The sequence below is a fragment of the Sorex araneus genome, chromosome 1, assembly GCF_027595985.1.
Source record: "Sorex araneus isolate mSorAra2 chromosome 1, mSorAra2.pri, whole genome shotgun sequence".
NCBI classification, from domain to species: domain Eukaryota; kingdom Metazoa; phylum Chordata; class Mammalia; order Eulipotyphla; family Soricidae; genus Sorex; species Sorex araneus.
The window spans coordinates 94,385,086-94,405,630 of NC_073302.1; positions in this window are offsets into that span (position 1 = coordinate 94,385,086).

Here is a 20,545-nt window from a genome sequence, read left to right on the forward strand (position 1 = left end):
TACTAAGTTGTTCTGTCTTACATGGTTACCTTTTCTGTGTTCTTTTTTCCACTCTCTTAAGAAATAACTTTTTCTGAATCCTACAGATGCCTCAAACTAACTTATGAGCTAAACTAATTTTTGTCCATTCAATATATTTAATTCATGTTTTTTTCTTGTTTTTTTTTCTTCATTGCCACAATATGTGCCCAGAAGTCAGTTTAGAAACCTGATTCATTCTCATCTTTTCTCCCATATTTTTTCATCCAATCTAGCCTTACTTATATCTTAAGTAAACCCATCTTCTTTTTTCTTAAACAAATTGTGTTGATTTACCACTAGTTTACGGTGCCTATATAATTTTCTGAGTAGTTTCACAGTTTTTACTTTACCAGACCATTTCCAAAATTCTAGTGCTCCCATACTGAAAAAGTGACCCCTCTATCTGTACCCTTCAACAACCCTCTGTTAACCACCATATTTCTCCAAAAGTGTAAGATATTTTTGTTGTATTTTGCTAGTCTGCCCTTGCTCTCGTCATTTATACGCTACATCGTATTAAAGCCATGGGTATTTGTATTTCACTTCCTAGCTTATACTGATTTTTACTTAGCATAGTCACCTGAAGTCTAACCATATTGTCACAAAAGGTAATATCTTTTTCATAGCATAGTGGTATCCCATTTCCAATAAACACTACAACTTATCCAGCCATCTTTCAAATGACTCCATGGTGTAGCATTGTGAACAATGCTGGTATAAACAGGGAAGTATATATTTTTCAGTTTGTTTTTATATTCTTTGAATATCTAGGAGTGATATTATGGGATGATGTTATTTCCCATTTTAGTTTTGTGTGTGTGTTTGTTGTAGTGTTGATGACACTTGGCTGTGTACAGGTTTTAACTGTGGCTCTCTACTCAGGGATCACATCCAGAAGTGCTCAGAAGGCCAAATGTGGTTCCAGGGATGGAACCAGGATTGACTGTAGGCAAAGCAAGCACTGTAACCCCCTTCTGGCCCATGCCTTTTTTTTTTTCCTTTTAAAACTCAGCTTGCTCTTGTTCTGTGAGCTTTATTCTCCTAATCAGTAGTTTGTCTTTTATATGTGCTGATTTTTTCCCCACTGGGAAAAACTTTTAATTTTATATAATTCCATTTGTTTATTTTGGCTTTCAATTCCCTTGCCTATGAATTTGGACATACCTGAGGTCACAGACGTTTTTCATCTGTGTTTTCTTCTGTGCATTTTATGGCTTCAGATGTTACATCCAAGTGTTTTAATTTTAAATTGAGCTTAGTTTGAAGTGTTAAATAATGGTGTATTTTTCTTTTTTTTTTCCTTGTGTGTTGCGTCCAAGTTTCCGAGATCCATTTTTTGAAGAGATTTTCCTTTGCATGGTGTTGTGTCCTTTGTCATGTGCGTTTAAGTTTGTTTCAGTACACTCTATTCTGTTGTTCTTTATATCTGTTTTTGTTCTGATATCATACTGTTTTGATTATTATTGCTTTGTAGTATAATTTGAAGTCAGGAAGTATGATTCTCCTCCCAGTTCTCCCCCATACACTTATTTTCCTTCTTTCCTCTCAGTGTCACTTATTTTGATGGCTTGTGGTTCTGTATAAACTTTGGGGTTATGTATTCTATTTCCTTGAAAAATGCCATTGTGTTATTGGTAGAAATTAAATTTAATCTCTAAATTGCTTTTGGTAATACGACTGTTTTAACAATGTGTATTGTTCCAATCCATGAGACCAAGAAACCTTTATATATCTTTTCTTCTGTTTCTTCTAGCTTTTTCTTAAAGTTTTTAGTGTAAAGGTCATTTACTTCTTTGGTAGGTATACTTCCAGATATTTTATCCTGTATTAAATGATTATAAGCAGCATTGGGTTTTGTTCTCCTTTTGAGAGGCTGAAGGGTACCAATCCCAGAACTACACTTGATTACGCTTGATTGTGCTGGGTGGAAGACAAGCAGTCACCAGGATCAAACTCAGGGCCTTGTAGAACATTTGCTCTACTGCTTATGACACTTTCCCTGGTATTCTCTTCTTAATTTCTCTTTCCTGTAACTCACTGTTTTCATGTACAAATGCAATAAATGTTATGTTTTAATTTTGTGTCCTGCCACTTTACTGTACTCCTTTATTATTTCTAGTAGACTTTTGATGGTATTCTGGGCTTTTCTGTTATCTATAAATAATGTCATCTATAAATAATGATAGCTTTATTTCTTTTTCAGTTGGATTCCATTTATATATTTTTCCTTACCTCATTGTTCTAATCTAGCCACAAATTGGACACCACTTCTGTTGCTCTATCATTGCAACCTTTGTCATCTTTTTCCCACTTAAACCATTCTGCTAACTTCTTAGCTGTTTCTCTATCGCTCATAGACCCATCCTGCAATTCAGATATTTCTTAACCTAACATTTTTCATTGAATTTAACTCCTTTGGTAGAAACCCATAACTCTTCTAAAGGGTCTCATTCAGGATCTCAACCTAAAGCTCTTTCTGATTTAGACCTAACTACTGCTTGTTGGACTAGAGCACAGTGGGTAGGGCATTTGCTTTGCTCGTGGCCAACCCGGCTTCAATTCCTCCATCCCTCTCAGAGAGCCTGGCAAGCTACCGAGTATCCTGCCCGCACGGCAGAGCCTGGCAAGCTACCTGTGGCATATTCGATATGCCAAAAAACAGTAACAAGTCTCACAATGGAGACGTTACTGGTGCCCACTTGAGCAAATTGATGAACAACGGGAAGACAGTGCTACAGTGCTACTGCTTGTTGAATCTAATCTTTCCCCTCACCAATCCCCCACAGGCACTCAGCAAGTAGCATGCTGCTACCTGTATCTGGATATGCCATGTTTTGGAGCCAATAGGCAGCCAGTACTTTGTTTTTGCATTTCTAATGTAAAATCTGATATATCCTGCTTTTTTATTCTTTTTGTCATTGTTTTATTGCACTAATATCAGAGGTATATAGAGATCTCCTGCTATGATCCATGCCTAATATATACGCAGTATTGTCTAAATTGAATAAAAGCACTTCACACCCATTTGTAATCAGCATTTAAAACAAATATACCCACTTTTTTCCATTCTTGTAGCATATCCATCTCATAATTATCTGGAGCACTATTTTTATTTCTGTATTCGATTAGCTTATCCTCTTTCTGCATTCTCTGTGCTAGACATTACTGGATGCTAATATATAAAAATGTGTGAGCCAAACATGACCCTACATTCTCATATTTGAAGTGGTGACATAGGAGAAAATAAGTGTGGGGAAGAAATTATACAGCTGAGTATCATTAATGATGTCTGTGACTTCAAAAGAGAAAAAATGAGAGGGAAAAATAACATTTCTCACTTAAGACCACTCCCAAACCCTAAGAGTACATCAGATCCCTATTCCCCACTCGTCTTAGATATTGGGGCCACCTAAATTGTAATGTATGTCATGCTTTCCTTTCTTTAGATATATTTTACAGTTCCAGTACGGCTCACATGCTTTTACACCAATTATGTCTGTTGAAAGATGATATAGATAAGCTCCTAAACTGCCTACAGGGAAATTCACCTCAAAAGGAAAACTAACCAAATCCTTACCTAGCATTATCACTAAAAAATTCTCTACACGAATAAAAATAGAACACCTGAGCCATTAATAGTGGATGCTTAATTCATACCTAAGATGCTAGGGACTAGTTTTTTCTGTGACCTAAGCAGACAAATCAAGTATAAATGCATTGAATGTGCCATAGTAAATGTAAAATATCAAAATTTTAATTTCAGTGTTAAAATCAGCATATTAAATTTTTACCAATAAGAACCAATAAAATGAAGATGGTTAATTCATTTGAGCAATGGGAGAAATATCAAATTTGGAGTCATGCACTCAGATTCAAAATTTGGGGCAAATCTAGTTTTCTCATATGAAAAATAAATTTATTTATTGGATTAAAATAGTGTACATTTTAAAGCTAGAATAATGCTTAATGTCCAATTTTCATACAGTTAATAAAATCAGAAAAGGGCTAGAGAGATAGTACAACAGATAGGGTGCTTGCCTTGCACACAGCTGACCTGGATTCTATCTCTGGCATCACAATCAGTGCCCCTGGGGGACCCACCAGAGAGATCCCTGAGCATGGAGTCAGAAACAAGCCCTTAGCACCACCAAAAATTAATAAATTAATAAATAGGGACTGAAGAGATAGTACAGCGGACAAGGGCTTGTCTTGCATGTAGTTAACCCTGGGTTACTCCCCAGCAGTCCATATGGTCCCCTGAGGATCTCCAGAAGTGATCCCTGAGCACCAAGCCAAGGATAAATTCTCAGCATCACTGGGCATGGCCCCCCCCCAAAAAATATGATAAATAAATGGAAGCTTGTCTGTTTAAAATCAGACAACAAACATATACTCAGAATGTACTATGGTCAAAGCAGTTTTCTAGATTCTCAGGATAGTGATATAAATTAACCCAAATGTTCAAAATAATAAGTAATAAGATAAAGTTATGCATGAAGTGCTTTTAGAATGGGCAAAATAGGATATCTTGTTCTGTATGGAAGGATCAAATATTTCTCGGGCAATTTTACCGAATCTTAGTTTTGAATGATAATTGGAAATTTGGAGGAGCATGAAGAGCAGTTGTTCATGCAGAGGAACCATTTGAGGTTTGCAAATAATTTTGTATAACTGAATTTTTTTGTGAGTTTTTCATTCAGTCAGTCAGCAATAAGATATTTAACCCAGTACACGTACATATTGAGAAATATTTTAAGACCCAAAAACAATTCAATAAATAAAACAGGAAAGTGCATTTTCTGCCTACTTTCAAGAGGAGCATTTGAAAGAATACAAGTGAAACTTGCAGGGCATGAATAATCTGTAAGGAAAAAAAAGACAAGGAAAGACAAGTTTGGCAAGTGAAAATATAAATTGATGACAAACGAAAATGTAAGAGGTGACAATTTAATAGTGGAACATGTTCACTCTAGATGAGGACTGGAAGCTGTAAGGAGGAAAACAATACTCATAATACCCTTTCAATAACACTATTATAAACCACAGTGGTGCCTAAAAGGATAAAAAGCAAAAAGTACCTGCCACAGAGGCAGGCTGGGTGGTAGGAGGGAAATGAGGGACTTGGTGGAGGGAAATTGTACTCCTGAAACTCAATCATTGAACACTTTCTAACTTTTTAATCATGGTGATTTAATTTAAAAAAAAAATAAGATGGCATTTGACTTGCATGGATTGTGGGATCAGCAATGCAAATATTATGGATAATTTATTTTGCATAAAAGAAATATACACTAACTCTCAGGTATGCAAAACTAGGGTGGCCAGAGAAAGTGTGAAAAAAATAACAAGATTTAGGAAATAATCTTAAACATGGCCAGATTTATCTAGAGATAGCCCCTTAGAATAGACAGCCCCATATTCTTTAAATAACGTATTTATATGAAGCTTTACCCTCTTAGCTGTATTTTTTGTTTTTTGGGGAGGCCACACCTAGTAGTGTTCAGGGCTTACTCCTGGCTCTGCTCAAAGATCACTTCTGGCAGTGTTCAAAGGACCATATATGGTACAGGGGAAATCAAAACTGAATCAGCCACGTGCAAGGCAAGAGCCCTCCATACTCCAACTACTCTCTCTCTGATCCTGCTCTTGACTATTCTCCCTCTTCTAGATTGAGGTTCTCTTGTCTATGGATGCTTTGTCTTTTATTCATAATCTTCCCAAAACCTATGTCCTTGACAATTATTAAATCTAAGACTGATTTCATGATATGCTGGTAAGTTAAATAGACCCCATACATGGTAGTGTTCAAAGTTCCAAATGTTGAAATAAGTTTTTTAATGCCTTGTGAAGTGTCAAGGCACTCTCTGTGCATTATAGCTAATAGATAAATTATTTTCTAAATCTTAAAATCTATTTGTAAAGTCTCTGCTAAACTAAATGGATTATAAATGGTAATCTAATAAAAAGAACAAGAAAGCCTGATAATGAGAAAGGCAGTATAATTACTGTGAAAAGCAGTGACTATCTGGATTAATAGGTCCCCAGATAAAATAATATTCTTTCTTCCATCTTAGAATAAAGGTTGACCAGAAGAAGGGAGGTTGAGAAATGAAGGGGGGTGGGGGTGGAACCTACAATTTGGATAATGAAATGAAATAGTTCAGTTTAAACCATAGTTTCTCAACAGAATATTCCAAGGTACCACAGTTAAAAATCATATAAATTGAGAACAGAATATTCCAAGGTACCACAGTTAAAAATCATATAAATTGAGGGCCATGGCACAGAACTGGGGGGGGTGGGGGGGCAGTCAATAGGACAGGGTTCCACAGGAAGAAAACTAGGCTGGTAAAGGGCCATACCAGAAAAAGGCTGAGAAACACTGGTTTAGATGGTCAGCTGTACTGTTTATATGTTATGTGAATGATTTAAAATTATATTTAATCCAGTTTGTTTAGACCCATATGTTGTAATATCAGAAAAAAAGTTTAACTCTGCATAGTTCTGCATACACCTGTCAAATCACATAGTTTATAAGTCTTAACTAACATCTCCCTGGACTACATTGTCTATCACAAAGGTGCCATATAATTAACACTCACCCAAAGCTTGTATCTTTTTCTGTTTACTTTTGAGGCTATTATATGATGCTTCCCCTTGTCAGTAACCTTAAGAAATACAGACTTTAAAGACCTACTTTTTGTTTGTTTGTTCTGGAGTCATACCCCACTGTGCTCAGGACTTACTCCTGTTTCTGTGCTCAGGGATCATTCTAGTACTCGGGACCAGTATTTAACCAGTATTTATTTAACCAGTATTTATTTGATGTGCCAGGATTTAAACCTGGGTCAGGCACGTTCAAGGCAAATACCATACAGGCTGCACCGTCTCTCCAGCCCAAGAAATCTATCACTGTCACTGTCATCCCATTGTTCATTGATTTGCTTGAGTGAGCACCAGCAACATCTCCATTGTGACACTTGTTACTGTTTTTGGCATATCTAATATGCCACGGATAGATTGCCAGCCCAAGAAATACAGACTTTAATGATTAATAGGTTTATTTATCATCTCTATATGGAGTGTGGGAAGTTGAATTCTGTTCCTCATCAGTTCAAAGGTGCCTATGTCCTAATCCCCAGAACCTGTGCATTTGCTAATTTACATAGTAAAAAGGATACTATAGCACTGATCAAGGATATAGAGATTATTTTGGATTATCTGGGACCTGATTCCATTGCAGGGTCCTTAGAAAGGTCAGGGGAGATGAATCTATAATAACAGAAATAGAGGTTGAAGGGATACGGTTACAAACTAAGGAATATTGCTCCTAGAGCCTCTGTAAGGAATCAGCCTCATTGAGATCTTGATTTTAAGTCCACATCAATGGGTTTAGACCATTTATGTCTACATATAACAAAATTAAATTCTGTTTTTTATTGTTGTTCTTTTGTGTTTTACTTGGGGCCACACCCAGCTTGTGCCCAGGACTCACTGCTGGCTCTCGCTCAGTGATTGCTCCTAGCTGTGTCTGAGAGAGCATGTGCAGTACTGTGGAACTGGGTTGGATGAAGCTCTATCATGCAAGCCAAGCATCTTGATCCCTTTACTATCTCTTCAGCCTCAATTTCTTAGTTTCAAGCAACCAATTCTGTATAGAGCAGCAATTAAAACAAGTTTGGCAAGAATTTGGATTATTTTTTTCCTGAATGAGATGAGAAGTCATATATTTTGAAAAGAGGAATAACTTTCTGAAGTTGCTGCTCCACGTGCTGCCATGTGGAGCAGAAACAGGAACGCCAGATATGAAGGAGTTAACTGTGAACCACAAGAACAGATGGTGACGGGGACTTAGATGAAAGCAGAACAAGTCATGGGGATGAAAAGAGATTTAGATATATTTTAAATGTACAAGAGACTTGGCTAATGGATTGCAGTGGTGAGATTTGAGTCTGACGTGGCGACTTGAGGGAGACAAAGGACTTTGCCCTGAACAGCCTGGTGACTGTTGCGTAGAGCCAGATGACGCTGGAAGGTAGTGGCAGACTCATTAAAGAGCACGTCATGGAGCCTGTGCTCCATGATAAAGCATCTGAGATACAAATTTTATGTTAATTTTTCCTAAGGACAATCAGAACACACTGAAAACTCTAAATGCAGAAATATTGTAAGGAACTAGTCAGGACTCTTTAACACAGATCCAGCCCTTACAGGCCTAAGATACTGACACCTCTTTCATCATTTAGTTTGACCAGGGACTCCAAACCTCCACCCCCACAGTCCCCTTAGGGTCATGAATTCTTGGGTCTTATGACCAGGGAAGCCCAGAAGTTGAAATATTGTCACTTGCTTCTTCCATTTAGATAAGACAAGAACTCTGAACCTCTGCCTGCCACAGCCCACTGGTTGCCATGAATTCTTCCCAGGTCTTGTGGAACAAGCCCCATCTGGCCCTCAAACCTAAAACCACCCAGATGCTCTCAACCCCACCAACTCTATAAAGACTTGCAAGTTCTGATTCCTGTTCTCAGATACCTCCATAATACCCTTGCTATGTGAATGGGAATGATTAGTCACTTGCAAGACCACTGAAATAACATCTTAAAGGCACAGAAATTGTTATATTAACAGACTATAAATAGTAACCCCTTACTGAAGAATAATGAATCGGATCAGATCTTAGATGGTAGGAATCTGAAGCTCAAATTTCAGCACCCACAAGGTTTAAGAAGAATGAGGAAACAAATTAACTCATCTGATCTGGTATACAGGGACAAAAGTCCCAGCAAATCAAGTTCAAATAAAGCTTCACTCAACCTTATCAAGGAGGACCTCAAATCAACACTCCATGTAATGGCAATGGAAATAATCATGGAAAGAAACAGCCAGCTTAAGCATGAACCAGGGTATCAGAGATTCCAGGTATAAATTCTCTTAAAAACAACGGGAATTTAAGGAGTTAAAGAACACAATCCACAACAACATGATTTAACATACGGAAAACCTATCAGCTATATTGAAAACTAGCCATCAACAATAGTGAAACAGCAAAAGAAGTAAATGAATGGGAGAGAAGGTAAGGTTCTTGATAAATAATAGCAAGAGGAATAATTTCTGAATAACAGGAAAACCAGAAGGAGAGGAATAAGAAAGGGAAAGAACAACTGGTGGAAGAAATAATTGACTGGGGTTGGGTGGGGTGGGGTGGTGGGAGGGAAACAGTCATTGGTGGTGGGAAATGGACACTGATGGAGGGATGAGTGTTGGATTATTTTATGACTGAAACATGATCATGAGGAGATTTTTTAACTTTCATGGTGACTCAATTTAAAAAATTAAAAATAGGATGAACCGAGAGCCGTGGCACGAGAAGCAGAGCCTCCGCGCCTATTGACTGTGATCCTGAGGTCTCCTAACCCATTTTGGCACCAGAGCGGATGCTTGAGCCATGCATTTTGACTGTGAACTGAGCTACAACCTTGTGCAGCCCGGGGAGGGATTTTTTTTCCCTCTCCACCCCATTTTTCTGAGCGAAAATGGCGGCAGCGGCAGGAGCCACGCGGTGAGAGCCACCCTCTAAGACCCCTCCACCAGGAGGTAGGACTTTCTTTAGTGACGTAGCCTGTAGGTGGTCCTGGGAGGGGGGGTGTTCCCGGCACGCCTTCCGCCCAGAGATGAACCGAGAGCCGCGGCACGAGAAGCAGAGCCTCCGCGCCTATTGACTGTGATCCTGAGGTCTCCTAACCCATTTTGGCACCAGAGCAGATTCTTGCAGCCATCCATTTTGACTGTGAACTGAGCTAAAATATTAGAAACCCAAAACTCAAAGTCTTCACTCTTAGCAATGAAGAGAAATTATTAGATTATGCCTATTCGGCAGGCCTGATTGTTGGGGGAAATTTCCAATCAATAATAGTGAGTTCTGTATGGAAATATGAAATGTACTCAATATATATAGAGAATAATGGGAATATCATTAGCTACTTAGATGGGGGGTGGGGTGGGAGGGGGGTGTATTGGGGTTCTTGGTGGTGGAACGGGTGCACTGGTGAAGGGATGGTGGTTTAATCAGTATTTGACTGTGACTGAAACCTGAAAGCTTTGTATTTTTTTCTTGTTTTCACGGTGGTTCAATAAAATATTTCTTTAAAAAAAAATTAAAAATAATAATAATAGAGAACTTCCATTGTCTGGAGAGAGAATTTTGCACTGATTCAAAAGGCTCAAAGAATACCAAAGAAAGTACATGCAAACAGGACACTAAAACACATAGTAAACAAAATGGTAAAATTAAAAGAAAAACCCAGACTACTTAGAACATCAAGAGTAAAGAAAACCCTCAAGTACAAGGGAAACAATATAAAAATTGCAACAGATTCATATGACATCGTAACAGCCAGAAAAGAACGGAATGACGTATTCAAAGTACTAAACGAAAAAAAATCCAACCTAGAATCATTACCCTGCAAAGCTATCATTCAGATTTAAGGGAGGGATAAGAACCTTTTCAGACTTAGAACCGGCATCGTTTTCAACAACTGAACCACGACAATTGAACCAATTCTCTAAGAATTAGTAAAAGACTGCCTATAAAAAGCAAATAGATTCTTGCAAAAACAGCTTGATTCTACACACACATTCAACAATGACAATACAGATTTTTATATAAATAATCTGTCAATTGACTAAACTCCCTTATTAAAAGGCATAGTGATAGAACAGCAAGCAGGGTGCTTGCCTTGCTTGTGGCTGGCCTGGGTTTAATCTTCAGCATCCCATATAGTCCACCAAGCACTGCCACGTAGAAAGTGCTTCCACAAATGAACCTGGTGATTTCTTACTAAGTATAATCCTACCAAACAATAATCATGCTCCTTGGTATTTATTTTCTGAGTGCAAAGTCAAGAATAAACCCTGAGCATTGCTGGGTTTGACCCCAAGACAAACAAATCTTTAGAATAGTTCAATGGATCAGCAAAGAAAATCCAACCATTTGCTGCAGACAAGAAACACACCTAAGTGCACAGGATAAGTACAGATTCAGAATGACACAATGGAAAGCAATTATACAAGTAAACGTACAGGCAAAAATAACCTGGGGCAGCCATACTTATATCAGACCAAATAGCATTCAACATAAAGTAATTAGAGACAGTGATAAACACTGTTTACTGGTTGAGAGGAATAGAGAATAGATCAAGGGCTGGAGTAATAGCACAGCGGGTAGGCCGTTTGCCTTGCATGTGGCTGACCTGGGTTCAATTCCCAGCATCCCATATGGTCCCCGAAGCACCACCAGGAGTTATTCCTGAGTACAGAGCCAGGAGTAACTCCTATGCATTGCTGAGTGTGACCCAAAAACAAAAGAAAAGAAGAATAAATCAAGAAACACTGTGATCAGCATTTATGCACCAAATGAAGGGTCAGCCAAAGTTTACAAAACTGCTCGCAAATCGAAAGACATATTGATGGAAACACAATAGTAGTGGGAGACTTAAATGCTCTACTTTGCCAGTAGACAGATCAAATAGAATATCAGTAAAGAAACAAGAGCCAGAAACAAGGAGCTTAAAGAACTGGGCTTCGGCTAGAGCAATAGGACAGCAGAGAGTGTGTTTGCCTGACCGAGGATAAGTCTCCAGCATCTCATATGGTCCACTGAGCACTGCCAGGAGTGATTCCTAAATACAAAGCCAGGAGCAACCCCTAAGAATCTCTGAGTGTGACCCAAAAAGCTAAATTAGTTAATTAATTTAAAGAGAACTAGGCTTGTTGGACAAATACAGAGATCTCTATCCCCAATAGGCAGAATATACATTCTCCTCTAGTGTACATGAAACATTCTCCAGATTAAATCACAATACTAAAGCAAAGCTCAAATATATATAAATTTACAAATATAGAAAATTGTACAAAGTGCTTTCTCAGACCACAATGCTATACACACATACACACACCTCAGAACTTCTAGTCCTTTTAGTGTATCAATAGTTTCACCTTTTCCAGAATGTCATATTATTGCAATCACACTGTATGTGCTCTTTCAGTATTGACTTTTTTCACATAGTTACAGACACTTAAAGACTTCTCCTTTTTAAATGACTTAATAGCTAGTCTTTTCAGCACTGAATAATATCATTGTATGTACCAGTGTGTTTATCCATTTACCTACCAAGTACACTTATTGCTTCCTGGTTTTGTCAATTGTGAATAAAGCTACCATCCATAATCAGGTTTTGTGTTTGCACAACTTTTCAGTTCATCTGGGTAAATACCAAGGAGCATGATTATAGTTTGGTAAGAGTATGTTTAGTAAGAAATTGCCAAATGAATCTATCGGCCCAGGTTCAGAGACTAATGATTAAGTCAATTAGATGCAAACATTTCTCTGATACATGGGTCTCTGGCTGAAACCTCTGGGGTAACCTCATGAGGGAGTTGAGCCAAGTCCCTGACTTGCCATTGCCCTGGCAGCCACACTCATATCCTGATGCTGCTGCCAGGCATATAGCTGGACTCTGCTGCCTTCTGACTGCCATTTCTGAGTTCTGCAGATACACCAAACTGCTGAAAATTTCAGGTATTTTGTTTTGGCTGAGAACTCCAGGCACTCCAGGTACTCTGAGAACTCCCTGTACTTCCCAAAGCCCTGGCAGCCACACCCACATTCTATCACTGCCACCAGGTAAACTCACTACTCAGTTAAACATTCTGGATTTCCTGGAGTGTGTGGCCATATTTGTGGCCACTTGATATTTCCAAACTACAGTACAGCCCAGTAGGAGCACACAGAATTGGATGGGAATATAATGTCAATTGATAAAAATATTAACACTGAAGGCTCAACTAGCAGCAGCAATTTAATAAAACTCCTAAGACAAAGATTTAATGGTGAGATACAACAGTTTTCACAAATTTTTTTTACTGAAGTGTTTTTTTTAAATAATTACATTAACCATTTAGTGATCACAAGAAATATAAAATAAATTTTGGGGAGAGATAGCACAGTGGGTAAGGCGGTTGCCTTGCATGTGGCCGACCTGGGTTTGATTCCTCCATTCCTCTTGGATAGCCTGGCAAGCTACCAAGAGTATCCTGCCTGCACAGCAGAGCCTGGCAAGCTACCAATGGTGTATTCAATATGCCAAAAACAGTAACAAGTCTCACAATGGAGACGTGACTGGTGCCCGCTCCAGCAAATTGATCGACAGTGGGATGACAGTGCTACAGTGCAGTGCTACAGATAATCGCAAATATTGGGAAAATGGGGACAATGGTGGAGGGAAGCTTACACTGGTGGTGGGACTGGGGGATTAGTTATTGAATGCCTATACAAATGCATTATGAACAACTTTGTAAACTATGGTGTTTAACAAAGTAGAGGGGAAAAAATTAAGTGCCAAACTGTCTTCTAAAGTGCACCATTATTGCATCCCCACCAGCAGTGAATGAAAATTTTCATGAGCATTTGTGTTTTTATTGCTTGATATTTTTTTTACTATTATGAAGGAAAATCCTTGTATTAACTTGCAGTTATCTATCGACATTAGGTGTTGTTCACTTTTTTTCTTTCTTTGGGTCACACCCAGTGATGCTCAGAGATTACTCCTGGCTCTGCACTCAGGAAGCTCTGGGGAACAAAGGAATACCAGGGATCAGACCCAGGTTGGCTGCATGCAAGGCAGCCATACCTGAAGTACTCCATCCCCACCTGTCTTGTTCACTTTCAATTTGAGTTATATGTTTTTGCCATGTAAGTTTTAAGAGTTCTTTGTATGTTTTGGGTTGGTCCTTTGTCAGATAAGTCTTTTCAAATATTTTGTCCTAATCTGTTTGAACAGGTTTGTCTTCTGTTTGTCTTCTGTTTCTCTTGACATTACCTTTTGCAGTGTAGAATTTCTTTGTTCATCATTATATTTCTTCCATGGATTATACCTTTGATGTGGCATCTAAAATGTCATCTCCAGACACCAGAGAGAGAGCACAGGTGATAAGGCTCATCTGGCTATGGTTACTGGGACCCTGGTCCAAATCTCCAGCAACACATGGTCCCCTGAGCATTGCTGAGCATGGAGCCAGGAATAGCCCTTGAACACCTGGGGCTATTATCTCTCTATGAATGATTTTATGTAAATTGTTTGAGAGGAGTGTAAGAGCTGAATCTAGAGTTACTTATTTTGTGCATGTGGATGTCTTATTTTCCACCACTCTTCTTTTAGAAGACTATGTTTGCTCCATTGTATTGTCTTTGCTCCTTTGTCAAAGATCATTTATTATATTCATGTGAGTAGTTGGGATCTCTTCACCCTGCTTCACTGCTCTTTTTGTGTATTCTATCTTCAATACCATTCTGTCATACAGCTTTTTAAGTGTCAACTCTCCAACTCTTTTCTTTGACATTGAAATAATACTGAGTCTTTTGCATCTCTACAAAAACTTTAGAATGAGTTTGATGATATCCACAAAATATTTTGATGAAATTTTGATTGATACTGCATTAAATCTATTGACCAGGTTAGAAAGAACTAAAGTCTTGACCATTTTGAGTCTTTCTATTCATGAATATAAACTGCATCTTCATATATTTAAATTTTGATAGCTCTTCATAATAAGTTTATGGTTTTCTTATATACTTTATGGATAATTTTGTTAGATTTATACCTAAATATTTCACTTCCTGAATGCTATTTTGTTAGATTTATACCAAAGTACTTGTTGTACCCAGGATTTATTTTGTTGGATTTATATCCAAGTATTTCATTTTTTGAATGCTATTGTAATGTTGACATGTTTTTTATTTCAAATTTTACTTGGTTGTTGCTGGAATATAGAAAGTTTGTGACTTTGTGTATTGATCTTATTTCTTGCAGACTTACTGTAATCATTTATTGGTGCCAGGAGGTTTTCTTGATTGATTATTTCAGATTTTTCATCATCAACATTTCTGTCATTTGTGAACAAAAATTTTTTTTCTCTTTTTCCCAGCCTTTTTACCTTTTATTTTCTTTTCTTGACCTTATTTTGTTAACTATCTTAATAAATTTTTCCCTCTCCCCACTGCAAATAATTTGCTCCTTTTTCCTCTTACTTGTATAGTCAAATGTAATTTTATCTTTGCTCTTCTATAGGTAAGGTTTTCATCTGTAGCGTCTTTCATTATTTTTAAATTAGTTTTTAATTTTATCATGACTTTAGGCATACAATTTACCTAAATTTGTACATACATTTTACCTCATCACCAGTGTCAACTTCCCTCCACCTTTGTCAGTTTTCCTTTGACCATCTAGCCTCCCTCCCTAACAGCTACATATTAAAGTTTGGTTATTGTAGTTTGAATCTCATGATTTTTATTTTGTTGGTTCTTTAGCTGATATATACAGTTAAATAACACCTCTTCATCAACAGTGAGTCCAAGACCACTTGCCCCTTGCCCTTGTTACCTTCCATCTGCCTCTTCTTACTTCCTCCTTCAACTTCCTGTTTCCTGATCATCAGTTCTGTAGTACAGGTTCTAGTGTAATCTAGGTCTCCCCACTTTTATGTATTGCTTTCCCTTGTATTGTTATTCTACATACCACAGATAAGAATGTTCAACAATTGTCTTTCTTCTTCTGACTTATATTCAACATGATATCTTCTATTCCATCCAAGTTGCAGAAAATTGAACGATTTCATTCCTCATCCTCCTATCCCAAAGAGGGATCAAAAGAGCTATGCTTGGAGTATCATGTTTTACTCAAGTGAGAGAAGAAATCCAGAGTTCCAACCTCCACCAATGGTCAAGAATCAGGGACACTGTCTTGTTTGCCAAGGCGTCGAAAATCAGATGGGCCGGACACGTAATGTGATTCAGAGGCAACCCCTGGATTAGAGCTGTTACCAACTGGATTCCATGGGATGTCAAAAGATCATGTGGCCGCCCACCTAAGAGATAGTCAGACTTCTTCGGAAAAACCCTGAACTAAGAGTTTGAGGCTCTTCCTGTTCCTAGAGCGAGCAGATATCATTGTGCTATACTCGCACTTGACAGGGACAAATGAAGACGTTACTGGCGCCCACTCGAGCAAATCGAAGATCAACAGGATGACAAGTGATACAAGTGATTCATTCTTCCTTGCAGTTGCATAGTATTTCATCATTTCTATATACAACAACTTGATTATACACTCATCTGTTGTTGAACACCTAATTTGATTACATATATGAGCTATAATACTATGTGCTGCAATAAATAATGGTGGCATATGTCCTTTTGGATAGACTTTTTGTGTTGGGGTGTATACCAAGAAATATTTTATTTTTCAATTCTTGGTTTTCCTTTGAAGTTTGAATATAAAATGCTAAGCATAGCTTGCTACTTTTGGGGGATATATATCCTGTTTTATGGTCTCTGAGCTTTTTGGATCTGTAGTTTAGTGATTTGGTATGTGACATTAATTTGGGGGGATTCTTAGTCATAGTTACTTCTATACCTTTATAGTCTGTTTTGTTCTTTTTTGTATTTATTGTATTGTGATGTTAGGGTGATTGCACACTTCTTGTAGTGCTAAAGATCACATATGATGATGTGGGGCAGAAATAAAACTCACACAAGTAAGGGTTTTTTTAATGTATTTATTATTATTTTTTTATTAGTGAATCACCATGAGGGTACAGTTAGTTTTACATATTTTCATGCTTGTGTTTCGGTCATACAATGCTCAAGAACCCATCCCTCCATCAGTGCCCATTCTCCACTTCCAATGATCCCAGTATCCCTCCCACACCCAAAATCCATCCCCCCCACCCCACCTCTGTGGCAGGGCATTCCCTTCTGTTCTCTCTCTCCTTTTGGATGTTGTGGTTTGCAATAGGGGTATTGAGTGGCCATCACATTCGATCTACAATCTACTTTTAGCATGCATTTCCCATCCCAAGTGTGTCCTCCAACCACACATTACTTGGTGTTCCCTTCTCTATCTGAGTTGCCTTTTCCTCCAGCATGTGAGGCTGGCTTCCAAGTCATGGAGCAAACCTCCTGGTACATATTTCTACTATTCTTGGGTGTAATCTGTTATTTTACATTCCACAAATTAATGCAATCTTTCTATGTCTGTCTCTCTCTTTCTGACTCATTTCACTTAGCATGATACTTTCCATGTTGATCCACTTATATGCAAAGTTCATGATTTCATCTTTTCTAACAGCTGCATAGTATTCCATTGTGTAGATGTACCAAAGTTTCTTTTTTTAAAAAATAATTTATTTGTTTTTTAATTAGTGAGTCGCAGTGAGGGTACAGTTACAGATTCACACCTTTTCGTGCTTGTTTTTCCCTCATGCAATGTTCGAGAGCCCATCCCTCCACCAGTGTCCATTCTCTACCACCAATGAACCCAGTATCCCTCCCACCCCCCCCCCATTCCATCCCCCCTGCCCCACCCCGCCTCTGTGGTAGGGCATTCCAATTTGTTCTCTCTCTCTCCTTTTGGGTGTTGTGGTTTGCAACAGGGGTATTGAGAGACCATCGTGTTCAGTTTCTAGTCTACTTTCTGCACACATCTCCCTCCCCTCCCTCCTCTCTAATCACATTTTACTTTGTACCAAAGTTTCTTTAACCAGTCATCTGTTCTCAGGCACTCGGGTTTTTTCCAGTTTCTGGCTATTGTAAACAGTGCTACAATGAACATACAAGTGCAGATGTCATTTCGACTATATTTTTTTGCCTCTCCGGGATTTATTCCCAGAAGTGGTACTGCTGGGTCAAATGGGAGCTCAATTTTTAATTTTTTGAGAAGTGTCCATATTGTTTTCCAAAAGGGCTGAACCAGTTGGCATTCCCACCAGCAGTGTAGAAGAGTCCCATTCTCCCCACATCCATGCCAACACCAGTTGTTTTTGTTCTTTTGGATGTGTGCCAGTCTCTGTGGTGTGAGGTGGTATCTCATAGTTGTTTTGATCTGCATCTCCCTGATGATTAGTGATGAAGAGCATGTTTTATGACACACAAATTTATGCTCTACCATCAAGCTGTATCTCTGTCTCTGTTTTGGTCCTAATCTTTTCTCCTTTATTTCCAGCTTTACATGTTTCTGGTTATTTCTTAAGCCCAAAGTTTAAAATCTACAAATGATTCCATTAAAAATATCTTTATTTCTGTCAATGTTTTAAATCTTTTAGCACTCTTCTTGATTTTTATGTAGAATTATCAGCTTTCTTTTTACATTATTGTTTATAGTATTTCTTACAGTATAAACAATATAGTATTGTTTTTGCAAGTTGCCCACTTCTTCCATTAGAGCACTTAGCACATTAATCATAGTTATCTTAAATTACCATTCTGACAATTCAATGTTTTTGCCACTCCTGTCATAACTAATTTTGATCTGATGCTAGCTTAGTCTCTTCAAACCATGTTTGCTTTTAGTATTCCTTGAAATATTTTAATGAAATCCCAACGTGACACTTTGGATAGAAGAAACTCTAGTAAATGGGCTTTTAGTGAAGTGTTGGGGAGTCCTATAGTTCAGTGACTAATTCTCTGTCCTGATGAACTTGTGCCCATGGATTGTGAAATTTGCCAGCCTTTGGAAACACACAAACACACACACACACACACACACACACACACACACACACACACACACACCCCCTTAAAAGGAACAAAATAGCCAGTTAAGACTGAAATTTGTATTCCCATTCCTTCAGGTAGGTTAGGCTCATTCAAACCATGGCTGGTTAGCCTTTGACAAGACAGCATCTCCTAAACTCTTACTAAGAAGAAAGTTCTTTGGCATAATTTTATTTTATTTATTTAAAAATATTTATGGATTTTCTTTTTTTTTTTGATGGGAGTGGGGTTGAGGTGGCCCATACCTGGCGATGCTCAGGGGTTATTCCTGACTCTGCACCCAGGAATTGCTACTGACAATGCTCAGGGGACCATATTGAACCAGAGTAACCATGTGCAAAGTAAACACCCTACGCTGTGCAAATGCCCTACACTCTCTGGCCCCTCTAACATAATTTTATTTTGTTTTTATTTTATCTGTTAGCATAATTTTAAATGGCTGCTTTCTTCCTTCCCCTTCTGGAAACACTGGGTTTGGAGGGGATTGACATTCACTGGGAGGTGCTGATAGAGATCCAGAAGATGAATTTCAAAATGATGTATATCTTCCACACCTTCTCCAGATGGAGCCCTGGCAACACTGAGCAGAAACTAACACAGCTCCAGGATGTGGGACTGGGACACATCCGAGCCGCGGGGGGGCACTGGAGTGGGGCGGCACCAGCCCAACCTCCAAGTGGTCCTGGCCGCCGGAAGTCACACCCTCGACCCACCCTCGGCGCCATCTTGCCACATTCAACAGAGAAGCAGCCAGGCATTCTGGTGAGCAACACGGCCGGACAATGCTCCGGACCCGAATCGGGTCAAGCAACACCGGGGATCCAGACGGAGGAGGTGCAGCCAGCACACCTTCTCCAGATGGAGCCCTGGTGACACTGAGCAGCAACTAACACGGCTCCGGGATTCAGGACTGGGACACATCCAAAGCACGCGGCCGCTAATGTGGCCGCGCGACCTTTTCTAAAAACTGAAAACATGCAATCTTTTAATGGAAAACTAATTATCAAATGCTTCCTTAGTAGGGCTGTCTTTCTTGGGGGGAAACTCCAACAACAATAGTGAGTTTTGTGTTGAAATATGGAACGTAATCAAGGTAAAGAGAAAATGAAGTGAAATTCATCAGTTATACAGTTGAGGTTAGGGGGCGGGGGCGGGGGGTATACTGGGGATTTTGGTGGTGAAATATGGGCACTGGTGAAGGGATGGTGTCTGAATATTGTATAACTGAGATTTAAACCTGAGAACTTTGTAACTTTCCACATGGTGATAAAATAAAAATAAAAATAAATAAATAAATAAATAAATATTTTTTAAAATGATGTATATCTTCCCCTTTCCACTCACCCACCTACCCACCCTGTAACTGAGATCCCAAAGTTTTTTACTCTCAGAATGGTTCATACTGTGCCTCCAGCTATTTATCAATCATCACAATTTAGGTTTTCCTACTCTGATAGCCCTTCCTATGGAGGTTTTCACATGTAGTTCTTACTCCAGTGTGTTAAGATTTTCAGTGTGCCTATTTCTCCAATCTGATGCTAGCAGCTTTGCCCTGATCTCACTTCTCTGATAGATCAAAGAAAAGCTGATTTTTCAGTTTGATCAACTTTTATACTTATTATAAACTTCTAAGCTCATTAACATGGGAACCATACACCAGAAAACAGATGTTGTTTCCAGGAATTTGCAAGACACCAAAATTTAGTGTGTGTGACTTTCAGTAAGCTGGAACTATAAATCCAAATAATGATAGTACAAGAAGTTGGTGAAATTGTGGAGTATATAACGCTAATGTAGGAGTAAGACATAGTTCAGGTAATTCCAACATTAAAGAAGCAGCATACAATTTTAGAGGAATACCAAGGGTATTCCAAAGGATGTTCTCTGATAAAATCAAGGTGTCCCTGGTACCTT